This window comes from Phyllobates terribilis, unplaced genomic scaffold (genome assembly GCF_046119375.1).
Source record: "Phyllobates terribilis strain yellow unplaced genomic scaffold, ASM4611937v1 Scaffold_3__8_contigs__length_932513732, whole genome shotgun sequence".
Lineage (NCBI taxonomy): Eukaryota > Metazoa > Chordata > Amphibia > Anura > Dendrobatidae > Phyllobates > Phyllobates terribilis.
In genome coordinates, this window is record NW_027362763.1 from 419,715,916 (window position 1) to 419,728,117 (window position 12,202).

Here is a 12,202-nt window from a genome sequence, read left to right on the forward strand (position 1 = left end):
CCCTCAGATTTTACATTTTCACACAGGGCAATGGGTAAAAATGGTGCCGAAATGTGTCACACAATTTCTTCTAAAAGTGTCAATACCCCATATGTGGCTGTATCGTACCACTTAGCCATACGGTGAGATTTGAGGGGGAAGGAGCGATATTTGACAATTGGAGAACAAATTATTGTAGAATAGGCATTTGGATTTGGGAGCACAAAATTTTCTGAATTTCTTTTGGGGGGCAAGGACCATTTTGCTTTTCCAGAGCCTTTCTGCTACCAGTAACTTGGAAGTCCCTTATATTTTTAACAGATGATGGACCTGAGTGGGGACTAGCTTTTTTTGAGGACTGAGTTGAAGCTTTTATTGGGAACATTTTACGTAACATTTATCCGGCGCTCTAGGCTGAGCACTTACATCGGGGTTTCCATCTAATTTTCCAAGTGATGTAATTCAGATGAAACCCCTGCAGGATCCATTCACTGTAATGAGGCAGCAGAGTTACTCTGGACTCCGTCTGGCCTCTGTTTAGTGGTGTCCTTTTTTTCAGAAGTGCACAAAACTGTGGCCAACCGCACTTTTATGCACGCCTAAAACAAATGACACCGTGGGATCCCAGGCTAGACGGCATCCACAGTGGCCTATATCTGCCTCATTACAGGGAATCTTCCATCATGGGTTCTGACTGAATCACGTATTTCAGAGATTTACACGGAAACTCTGGTGTAAGTGCTCAGCGCAGAGCACAGGATAAATGTGAGCAGAGCCTTACTGGGATCCTTGGGAGACATAATAAACAAATCAGTAGCAGGTGAATAATATTTGTTTTATTTATTTTTTATGCCGTTCCTAGTGTGATATAACTGATTAGATTACTTTATTCTTCGGGTCGGTGCGATTACAGAGATACCAGATTTATATCGGGTTTTTATGACTGACAGCTGTCACACACTAAAATACGCTTTTTTTGCAAAATCTAGTTTTTGCATCACCATATTTTGAGAGCTATAATTTTTCCATATTTCGGCCGATAGAGTCATGTGACAGCTTGTTTTTTGCGGGACGAGTTGAAATTTTTATTGGAACCATTTTTGGGCACGTGACATTTTTTGATCGCTTTCTATTCCGTTTTTTGGGAGGTAAAGTTAACAAAAACAAACACTTCAGGAATTGTTTTTTGAGTTTTTTTTTATGCCGTTCTGCGTGTGGTAAAAGTGATCAGGCAGCGTTATTCTTCGGGTCAGTACGTTTACAGCGATACTACACTTACTGTATTTTTTTTATGTTTTGGCGCTTTTACACAATAAAACAATTTTATAGAAAAAAAAATATTTTTTTTGCATTGCTTTATTCTGAGCGCTATAACTTTTTTATTTTTTGGCTGATGGAGCTGTATGGCGGCTTTTTTTTGCGGAACAAGATGACGTTTTCAGTGGTACCATTTTTATTTCTATTCTGCTTTTTGATCGCATTTTTTTCCACTTTTTGTTTGGCGATATGATGAAAAAGCATATTTTTTTGCTCCGTTTTTTATTTATTTTTATTACGGTGTGCACAGAAGGAGTTAATTAGTGTGACAGTTTTATAGCTCGGGTTGTTTCGGACGCGGCGATACCAAATATTTGTACTTTTTTTGGTTTTGTAATAATTTACGGATTTATTGGTTTAATATTTTATTTATTTATTTTTATTTATTTTGTGATTTTTTTTTTTAATAGTTTAAAAACTTTTTTTTTACTTTTTTTTACATTTTTACTTAGTCCCTGTATGGGACATTAATTTTTATTTTTCTGATCACTGATCTCATGTAATGTAATACACATATATTACATTATATGAGATCTTCACTGACTGTTTCAGTCAGAGTCTCCTGTCTGACTTCAGCTACATACAGGCTGAAGTCAGACAGGAAGGACACCATATATGGCAGAGCTGGAGGCGGTCATGTGACCTCCAGCTGCCATAGCAACCCCAGGTCCTCAAACGAAACGGAGGTCTTCGGAGGTAAGTAAGACGACCCCCTCTCTTCCTGCTGTCTCCTATATGCCGCGATCACTATAGATCACAGCATATAGAAGACAGCAAAGGGTTAACATCACTGGGACCTGATCTAATCAGGTCCCGATGATGTACCCTGTCAGAGCTAACGCTCTGCACCGGAATCGCAGTGCTTGCAGGACCCTGGGGGTCCTGAGCACTGCGAGACCACCCACCGCTTTTAAACGTCGGCACTGCACAGAGCCCGGCAAGCGCCGACGTTTATCTACAGTGGGCGGTCGGGAACCGGTTAATATCTTTGGCTGCATCAAATTTTTGAGTTTGCAATGTATACTGGCACATCGTACATTTGGAACATGCACATTTACAAAAACCTTTACAACTTAGCCAGGTTTTTTTATCACTTTTTTGTGGCATGTATAGACTTGGGGAAAGAGTAGCACCTATTGATCTCCCTTTTCTCGGCACACATACTAATCCATTTTTCAGGATTTTATTTAAGTCCCGATCTTGGAATAATACAGGGACATATCAGTTTATAATAATTTTTATTTCCTGAAATTGGCAACTATATGGGGTACTGAAGATGTTTTTTTTTGTCCATATTATTCAATTTTATTGTTATTGGTTTCTTGTTGTTATTAATACCATCATCTCTGTTTTTTAACCTCTTTACCCCCAAGGGTGGTTTGCACATTAATGACCAGGCCAATTTTTACAAGTCAGACCACTGTCACTTTATGAGGTAATTACTCTGGAACGCTTCAACGGATCCCCCTGATTCTGAGACTGTTTCTTCGTGACATATTGTACTTCATGATTGTGGTAAAATTTCTTCAATATCACTTGCGTTTATTTGTGAAAAAAATGGAAACTTGGCGAAAATTTAGCAATTTTCAAAATTTGAATTTTTATGCCCTTAAATCAGAGAGATATGTCACACAAAATAGTTAATAAATAACGTTTCCCACATGTCTACTTTACATCAGCACAATTTTGGAACAAAATTTTTTTTTATTAGTGAGCTATAAGGGTTAAAAGTTGACCAGCGATTTCTCATTTTTCCAACAAAATTTACAAAACCATTTTTTTAGGGACCACATCATATTTGAAGTCACTTTGACGGGTCTTTATGACAGAAAATACCCAAAAGTGACACCATTCTAAAAACTGCACCCCTCAAGGTGCTCAAAACCACATTCAAGAACTTTATTAACCCTTCAGGTGCTTCACAGGAATTTTTGGAATGTGGAGGAAAAAATGAACATTTAACTTTTTTCACAAAAATGTTACTTTAGACCCAATTTTTTTTATTTTCGCAGGGGTAACAGGAAAAAATGGACCCCAAAATTTGTTTTGCAATTTCCCCTGGGCACGGAGATACCCCATATGTGGGGAAAAAACACTGTTTGGGCACACGGCAGGGTTCGGAAGGGAAGGAGCGCCGTTTGACTTTTTGAATGTAAAATTTGCTTGAATAATTAGCGGACGCCATGTTGCGTTTGGAGAGCCCCTGATGTGCCTAAACAGTGGAAACCCCCCACAAGTGACACCATTTTGGAAACTAGACCCCTCAGGGAACTTATCTAGATGTGTGGTGAGCACCTTGAACCCCAAGGTGCTTCACAGAAGTTTATAACATTGAGCCGTAAAAATAAAATTTTCACATTTTTCCCACAAAAATGTTTTTCAGCCCCCAATTTTGCATTTTCATAAGGGTAACTGGAGAAATTGCACCATGCAGTTTGTTGTGCAATTTCTCCTGAGTAAGCAGATACCCCATATGTGGGGGAAAACCACTGTTTGGGCGCACGGCAGGGTTCGGAAGGGAAGGAGCGCCATTTGACTTTTTGAATGTAAAATTTGCTTGAATAATTAGCGGATGCCATGTTGCATCTGGGGAGCCCCTGATGTGCCTAAACAGTGGAAACCCCCCAGAAGTGACACCATTTTGGAAACTAGACCCTGTTACGCTCGCGTCTGGACTGACTGGCGTGAGCGTGATTAGTGATCCCACTGTACCATGAATCGAGGAGTGCCTGGAGGGGCGTAACTAAGTATCAACCCGATCCGACCAAGGTCACATGGCGGCTCAGTCGACTCCGTGAACCAGGGAGGAACCGAGCAGAGGGACCAGGTGCTACTCCAGGTCAGACCCCGGTCACAGCTGTTGACCCACACCGGGGAATGCAGGAACAGGCAGGTTAGCTGGTATGCAGACAGGTGGACACTGGCAGGCACGGCTGGTATGAAGGCAGGTGGGTACTAGCAGGCACGGCTGGTATGAAGGCAGGCGGGTGCTGACAGGCATGGCTGAAATGCAGACAGGCAGATACTGGCAGGTATGAACGCAGGCTGGATAGGGACCAGTACAGACTGGGATACAGGAACAGAGCCGCAGGTGCGGTGGACTAACAGCAAAACCGCAGGTGCGGTGAACAAGCAGAGTGGAGCAAAACCGCAGGTGCGGTGAACAAGCAGAGCGGAGAAAAACCGCAGGTGCGGTGAACAAGCAGAGCGGAGCAAAACCGCAGGTGCGGTGAACAAGCAGAGCGGAGCAAAACCGCAGGTGTGGTGAACAAGCAGAGCGGAGCGGAACCGCAGGTGCTGTGAACAAGCAGAGCGGAGCAAAACCGCAGGTGCGGTGAACAAGCGGAGCAGTGCGGAACCGCCGGAGCGGTGAACAAGCAGAGCGGAACCGCAGGGGCGGTAAACAAGCAGAGCAGAGCGGAACCGCAGGTGCGGTAAACAAGCGGAGCAGAGCGGAACCGCCGGAGCGGTAAACAAGCGGAGCAGAGCGGAACCGCAGGTGCGGTAAACAAGCAGAGCGGAACCGCAGGTGCGGTAAACAAGCAGAGCAGAGCGGAACCGCAGGTGCGGTAAACAAGCAGAGCAGAGCGGAACCGCAGGTGCGGTAAACAAGCAGAGCAGAGCGGAACCGCCGGAGCGGTGAACAAGCAGAGCAGAGCGGAACCGCAGGTGCGGTAAATAAGCGGAGCAGAGCGGAACCGCCGGAGCGGTGAACAAGCAGAGCAGAGCGGAACCGCAGGTGCGGTAAATAAGCGGAGCAGAGCGGAACCGCCGGAGCGGTGAGCAAGCAGAGCAGAACAGAGCAGAAGGTGAAGGCAGACAGGACAGGGCTCTGTTCACATGGAACAGACTGGAAGATACAGGAAGATAGCTAGAACACAGGAGGTAAATACGGAGGCAGGGAAACAGAACGAGCAGAACCAGATAAACACAAGGTAAGCGGAGCAGAGCGGAACCGCCGGAGCGGTGAACAAGCAGAGCAGAGCGGAACCGCAGGTGCGGTAGACAAGCAGAGCAGCGCAAAACCGCAGATGCGGTAGACAAGCAGAGCCGATACACACAAGATACTTACAATGAAGTAGCGAGTGGACACAAAACTCACAAACAGAAGTACAGAGACAACGAGTTGGAGTTAGGTGCAGGTTCAGACACTGCAGGAAAAGGGAAGGTACAAACATGGAAACAAACAAGAAACGGGCTAGGACACTGTTCAGACAGGAACTGAAACAGAAACAAGATACAGAAACGAGCCTGGGAACTCAGCCCCCAGGGTGGCGGAAAGAGACAGGTAACAGGCCTGGGTATACAGCCCCCAGGGTGGCAGAACAGACAGATAACAGGCCTAGGTATACAGCCCCCAGGGTGGCAGAACAGACTAGATACAGGACAGGACCTGGCAATTCAGTTGCTAAGGACAAACTGAGAGAAAGTGTTGCTCAGGCACCTCCTACTGGGAGGAGGGGGTTTAAGTATCCAGTGACTCACAGCAATAGGCTGGGGACGCATTAGGACTGTGCACACAGTAGCTATAAGAAACAAGCAGAAAGCCGCGCCGATTCCCTAAGCAATCAGACAAGAGACATGGACCGAGCAGGTACTGGAGCAAAGAGTGCAGCATGGACTGACAGGTAAGATTGCGGTCTTGCATGGTGGGAGGTGGTGCACCATGCAAGCACGCTGCCAGGGATATTACAGACCCCTCAGGGAACTTATCTAGATGTGTGGTGAGCACCTTGAACCCCCAGGTGCTTCACAGAAGTTTATAACATTGAGCCGTAAAAATTTAATTTTCACATTTTTCCCACAAAAATGTTTTTCAGCCCCCAGTTTTGCATTTTCATAAGGGTAACAGGAGAAATTGCACCATGCAATTTGTTGTGCAATTTCTTCTGAGTAAGCAGATAGCCCATATGTGGGGGAAAACCACTGCTTGGGCATACGGCAGGGTTCGGAAGGGAAGGAGCACCATTTGACTTTTTGAATGTAAAATTTGCTTGAATAATTAGCGGATGTGCCCCTGATGTGCCTAAACAGTGGAAACCCCCCAGAAGTGACACCATTTTGGAAACTAGACCCCTCAAGGAACTTATCTAGATGTGTGGTGAGCACCCTGAACCCCCAAGTCCTTTACAGAAGTTTATAACATGGAGCCGTGAAAATAAAAAAATCAAACTTTTTCCACAAAAATTATATTTTAGCCCCAATTTTTTTATTTTCACAAGGGTAAGAGGAGAAAATGGAACCCAAAAACTGTTGTGCAATTTCTCCTGAGTACGCCAATACCCCATATGTGGGGAAAATACAGTGTTTGGGCGCACGGCAGAGTTCAGAAGGGAAGGAGCACTGTGTGACTTTTTGAACGCAAAATCGTCTGGAATCGAGAGCGGACGCCATGTCGCGTTTGGAGAGCCCCTGATGTGCCTAAATAGTAGAAACCCCCCACAAGTGACCTCATTTTGGAAACTACACCCCTCAAGGATTTTATCAAGGGGTATAGTGAACATTTTGAACCCAGAGGTACGACACAGAATTTGATAACATTAGGTCATCATATTGAATAAGCTGTCATTAGTCTTGAGCGCAAGTGCTCGCTACTTGAGTTTGCATCGGGTACTCAGGTATTCACCATGTATCAAGGGTGCTCGAGTGACATACTCGAGTCCCCGCCCGCATGTTTCACGGTTATTAGACACCCAAAAAAAAAGATGCGGGGATCGCTCGTGAATGGCAGGCAATCCCCGCGAGGTTTTTTTGGCTGCGAAGCATATGGCTCCGCCCCATATGCTTCGCAGCCAAAAGAACTCGAGCATGTCACTTGAGCACCCGCGATACTCAGTGCATACCCGAGCACCCGATGTAAACTCAAGTAGCGAGCACTTGCGCTCAACACTAGTTGCCATATCGTCATCTTATTTTTTGTTTTTTACTTTTGAAAAAAATACCAACCCCAACCCTAATACAACCCCAACCCTAACCCTAGCCCAACCCTAACCCCAACCCTAGCCCAACCCTAACCCTAGCCCAACCCCAACCCTAACCCTAGCCCAACCCCAGGCCCAACCCCAGGTCCAACCCTAGCCCAACCCTAGCCCAACCCTAACCCCAACCCTAACCCCAACCCTAACCCCAACCCTAACCCTAGCCCAACCCTGACCCTAGCCTAACCCTAGCCCCAACTCTAACCCCAACCCTAACCCTAGCACAAGCCTAACCCTAGCACAACCCTAACCCCAACCCCAACCCTAGCACAACCCTAACCCCAACCCCAACCCTAACCCTAGCACAACCCTAACCCTAGAGTTTATTTTTTACGCCGTTCCTCGTGCGGTATAACTGATTAGACGACTTTATTCTTCGGGTCGGTGCGATTACAGCGATACCAGAATCATATCGGGTTTTTATGATTGACAGCTGTCACACATTAAAAGACGCATTTTTTTGTAAAATCTAGTTTTTGCATCGCCATATTTTGAGAGCTATAATTTTTCCATATTTTGGCCGACAGAGTGATGTGATGGCTTGTTTTTTGCAGGATGAGTTGACGTTTTTATTGGCGCCATTTTCAGGCACGTGACATTTTTTGATCGCTTTCTATTCCGATTTTTGGGAGGCGGAATAAACAAAAAACAAAAATTCAGGAATTGTTTTTTTTAAATTTTTTTATTCTGCTCCGTATGTGGTAAAATTGATAAGGTAGTTTTATTCTTCGGGTCAGTACGTTTACAGTGGTACCATATTTATATAGTTTTTCTATGTTTTGGCGCTTTTACATAATAAAAGCAATTTTGTAGAAAAAATTATTTTTTTGCATCGCTTTATTCTGAGAGCTATAACTTTTTAATTTTTTGGCTGATGGAGCTGTATGGCAGCTTGTTTTTTGTGGGACGTTTTCAGCGGTACCATTTTTATTTATATTCGTCTTTTTGATCGTGTGTTATTCCATTTTTTGTTTGGCGGTATGACGATAAAGCATTGTTTTTTGCTTCGTTTTTTATTTTTATTTTTTACCGTGTTCACTGAAGGGGTTAACTAGTGGGACAATTTTATAGGTCAGGTCTTTCCGGACGCGGCAATGCCAAATATGTGTACTTTTATTGTTTTTTTTTGTTTTTTTTTTCATAATAATATTTATTGATGGGTACATTATACTTTTATTTTTGGTGAATTATTTTTTTTATTTATTTTTTTATATTTTTACATTTTTTATTTTTTTATTTTCACTTTCTGACATTTTTTTTTACTTTTATACTTTGTCCCACTTTTTTTTACTCTGATTGCCTGCATAGCACAGGAATGGAGTACCATCACTGTACTATGCAGGCTGTCAGCGCTGCACAGGGAGAAGATAGTTTGGTCATGCACTGCGCATGACCAAAAAATCTTCCTGCTGTCTGGTGACCCGGATGTTGTCATGACGACATCTGGTCGTCATGGCAACATCCGGGAAGCCGCGGCAGACAGCGCTGGAGGCCGGAAGAGGAGGTGAGTATTGCGATCACCTCCCCTTAGCCACCACAATGCTGCGATCAACTTCTATCGCAGCATTGCGGGGGTTAATGTGACAGGAGCGGTGCGGGACCGCTCCCTGCACATGGCACCGGGTGTCAGTTGTGACAATCAGCTGACACCCGGCGGCAATCGCGCCCGCACAGCCTGTGTGCGCGCGCGATCACAATGACGTACTAATACGGGTCAGGCTCTTAAAGCCCAGGGCACAGACGCGTATTAATACGTCATGGGCTTTAAAGGGGTTAAATGAGTATTTCTTACAAGAACTTTTTTTAATGCTGAATCAATATGTTTTTTCTTATACCCCCTTTCTATTAATCTAGATGTTGCTACCTTTGCTTGTTCATTGAATAGTGTGATATCAGATCTATTTCTATAAATTCTATTTAATTCACCATATGGGATTGAATTCACAGTATGGGCGGGGTGGCAGCTGTCTGCTCTAAGTGTAGTGTTCCCACTAAGAGGTTTTCTATAGTTGTGATATCTAACCTTTTGTTGTTTTACATCCCCCATGAGATACAAATCCAAAAAGGTGATTTTATCCTGCGGTTCAGTATAAGTAAATTTTAAATTTACATCATTAGCATTGATATCGGATAAAAAATATGGGATTTTTTCCACTTCTCCTATCCATATTAGTAAAACATTGTCCAAATATCTAACATATAGTTCAATGTCATTTTTAAAAGGATTTTTGTCTGTGAAAATAGTGCTTTCTTCCCACCATGACACAAAAAGTACGGCTAAAGATGAGGAGAAACATGAGCCCATTGGGCAACCTTTAATTTGGAAATAATATTCTTCATTGAACGTAAAAATTATTTCCTTCGTTTCGTCCGTATAGCCGCTATATTTCTGTAAATGGTGGAGCACAGCAGTTAATGCTAGATTATGTGTAATAGATTTTTCAGACCATTTTACATTTTTCATATAATCAATCACTGATGACGTATCTTTTAAGTAACCCGGTGTTCTGGAAATTAATGGCTGTAGATAAAAATCTACCCATCGACTTAAATTTTCATTCAAAGAAGAAATACTCGATATAATGGGGCATAAAGGTGTAGGAAATTCTGGTTTGTGGGTTTTAGGGAGCCCATGAAAAATTGGTGTTATCGGATTATCAGGTATAATATTATAACTAATTTTTTCAGTAAACACCCCCATTTTTTCTCCGTCTTCAACCAATTTACTCAAGATTTTTCTGCATGATTCTGTAGGATTAAATTGTATCCTTTTATACGTCTCATTATCATCCAGGATATCATAAACACATTTTTCATAGAGTTTCTTATCCATAAGAACCATGCAGCCTGCTTTGTCGGATTTCTTAATCACCAGGTCATTTCTATTGGATAAGCTGGTGATTGCTTTTTTCTCATCTATAGCTAGATTATTTTTTTATTTTTTTTATTTGATACACTCTGTTTAATTTTGCTCTCTGTTGCCTCTGCCTGCTCTTTGATATGCCTGTTTTCTGTTGCCCTTGCCTACTCTCTGATTATGCCTACTTACTCTGCTGCCCCATTTGCGCTCTGATATGCCTGTTCTCTGTTGCCCTTGCCTACTCTCTGATTATACCTGCTTACTCTGCTGCCCCATTTGCTCTCTGATATGCCTGTTCTCTGTTGCCCTTGCCTACTCTCTGATTATGCCTGCTTACTCTGCTGCCCCATTTGCTCTCTGATATGCCAGTTCTCTGTTGCCTTGGCCTACTCTCTGATTATTCCTGATTACTCTGCTGCCCCTGTCTGCTCTGATATGCCTGCTCTCTGTTGCCCCTGCCTGCTCTCTGATATGCCTGTTCTCTGTTGCCCTTGCCTTCTCTCTGATTATGCCTGCTTACTCTGCTGCCCCGTCTGCTCTCTGATATGCCTGTTCTCTGTTGCCCTTGCCTTCTCTCTGATTATGCCTGCTTACTGTGCTGCCCCGTCTGCTCTCTGATATGCCTGCTCTCTGTTGCCCTTGCCTACTCTCTGATTATACCTGCTTACTCTGCTGCCCCCCGCTCTCTGTATGAGTTGTTTGCTCTAAACTAAAACATCAGTATTCAGGTTAAATTGCCGTGTTGGCACTTTGCAATAAATAAGTGGGTTTTAGGTTGCAGTTTGGGTACTCGGTCTCTAAAAGGTTCGCCATCACTGTCCTAGGCTGATCTGATATCACCCTGTCTTCCCTACCGCCCCTATATTGGTTTCTCACCAATCGCCGATCAGAAACCTAAAACCCTGTATCTCCCTATAGCTAGGCCCTGGCTAGGGAAGGGGAGGATGAGCGCTAGTCAGTCTCCACTAACAACTAAAGACAGCAAGGGGAGACAGACACGAGGGAAGTAACTTAGCTTTAGCCGACTTCAGAGAGATTACACACACGGCCTCTTAGTACCAAAGAGGAAGTAAGCAGACTGCAACAGCTCCAAGCTTTCACAAGGGGTCAAGTGAATATCATCGGCACCTCCCTATAGCAAACAGGAAGTATTTAAACACCCAGGCCTGGGTGTCAATTAGCCAGAGGGAGGTAGCCACTGGGTCCTAGTGTGAGACAGATCTAAGAAGGTGTCTGAAATGCCAAACGAAGATATCTCCTGCAACCAACTTCAGGGAGACTGTCTGTCACTTCTGACACACCCGTGACAGTTTTTGAAGGAACTCGGCAGAGGTTGTTCCAGACATCTTGGAGAACTAACCACAGATCTTCTATGGATGTGGGCTTGTGCAAATCCTTCTTTCCCTTCATTTAATCCCAGATGGACTTGATGAAGTTAAGATCACTGCTCTGTGGAGACCATATCATCACTTCCAGGACTCTTTGCTGAAAATAGTTCTTAATGACATTGGCACTATGTTTAGGGTTGCTGACCAGCTGGATAAGGAATTTGGAGCTAATCAGATACCGCCTTAGTAGTACTGCATATTGGATAAGTACCCGTCTGTATTTCTGTGTAGAAACATGAACCAAAAACAAATGAAAAACAGATCCATTATGCTGATGAAAAACGGACTGTTTTTTCACGTATAAGAACAAAATGGATATCTGAATGAGACCGAAAGTATAAGCAGCAAAAAACAGTGGCTTGAAAAAAAGGGGGAGGTCCCACAAAATTTTGCCTCAGGTGTGTTTCCTTCATCGTTGGTCAGCGTCTCTGCCCTCCTGTTCATTTCATGTAAAAAAACATGTGTGCGCATGTACAACCTACACCGAGGATCTGACTGCATCTCAGAAGCTTGCTGAAGCTCATTTCGCAGCCTGGATATATTGTTCACTGTGGTTAGCATATTGGTATGAAATTATTAAGCATTTGTAAATACACTTGATGAAATATTTTTGATAAATTATGAAGAAAACTACTTGTGCCATTTTTCTATATGGACTATAGGAAGTTGGCGTGAACAAC

At 43.6% G+C, this 12,202-nt stretch overlaps 1 protein-coding gene across 2 annotated transcripts in view; it reads left to right on the top strand.

Moving 5' to 3' along the window:
• The window catches only part of LOC141259517 (cytochrome P450 3A9-like), a 97,231-nt gene that overhangs the window by 83,370 nt on the left and 1,659 nt on the right, over positions 1-12,202 (top strand). The gene's annotated exons all lie outside the window — the stretch shown is intronic.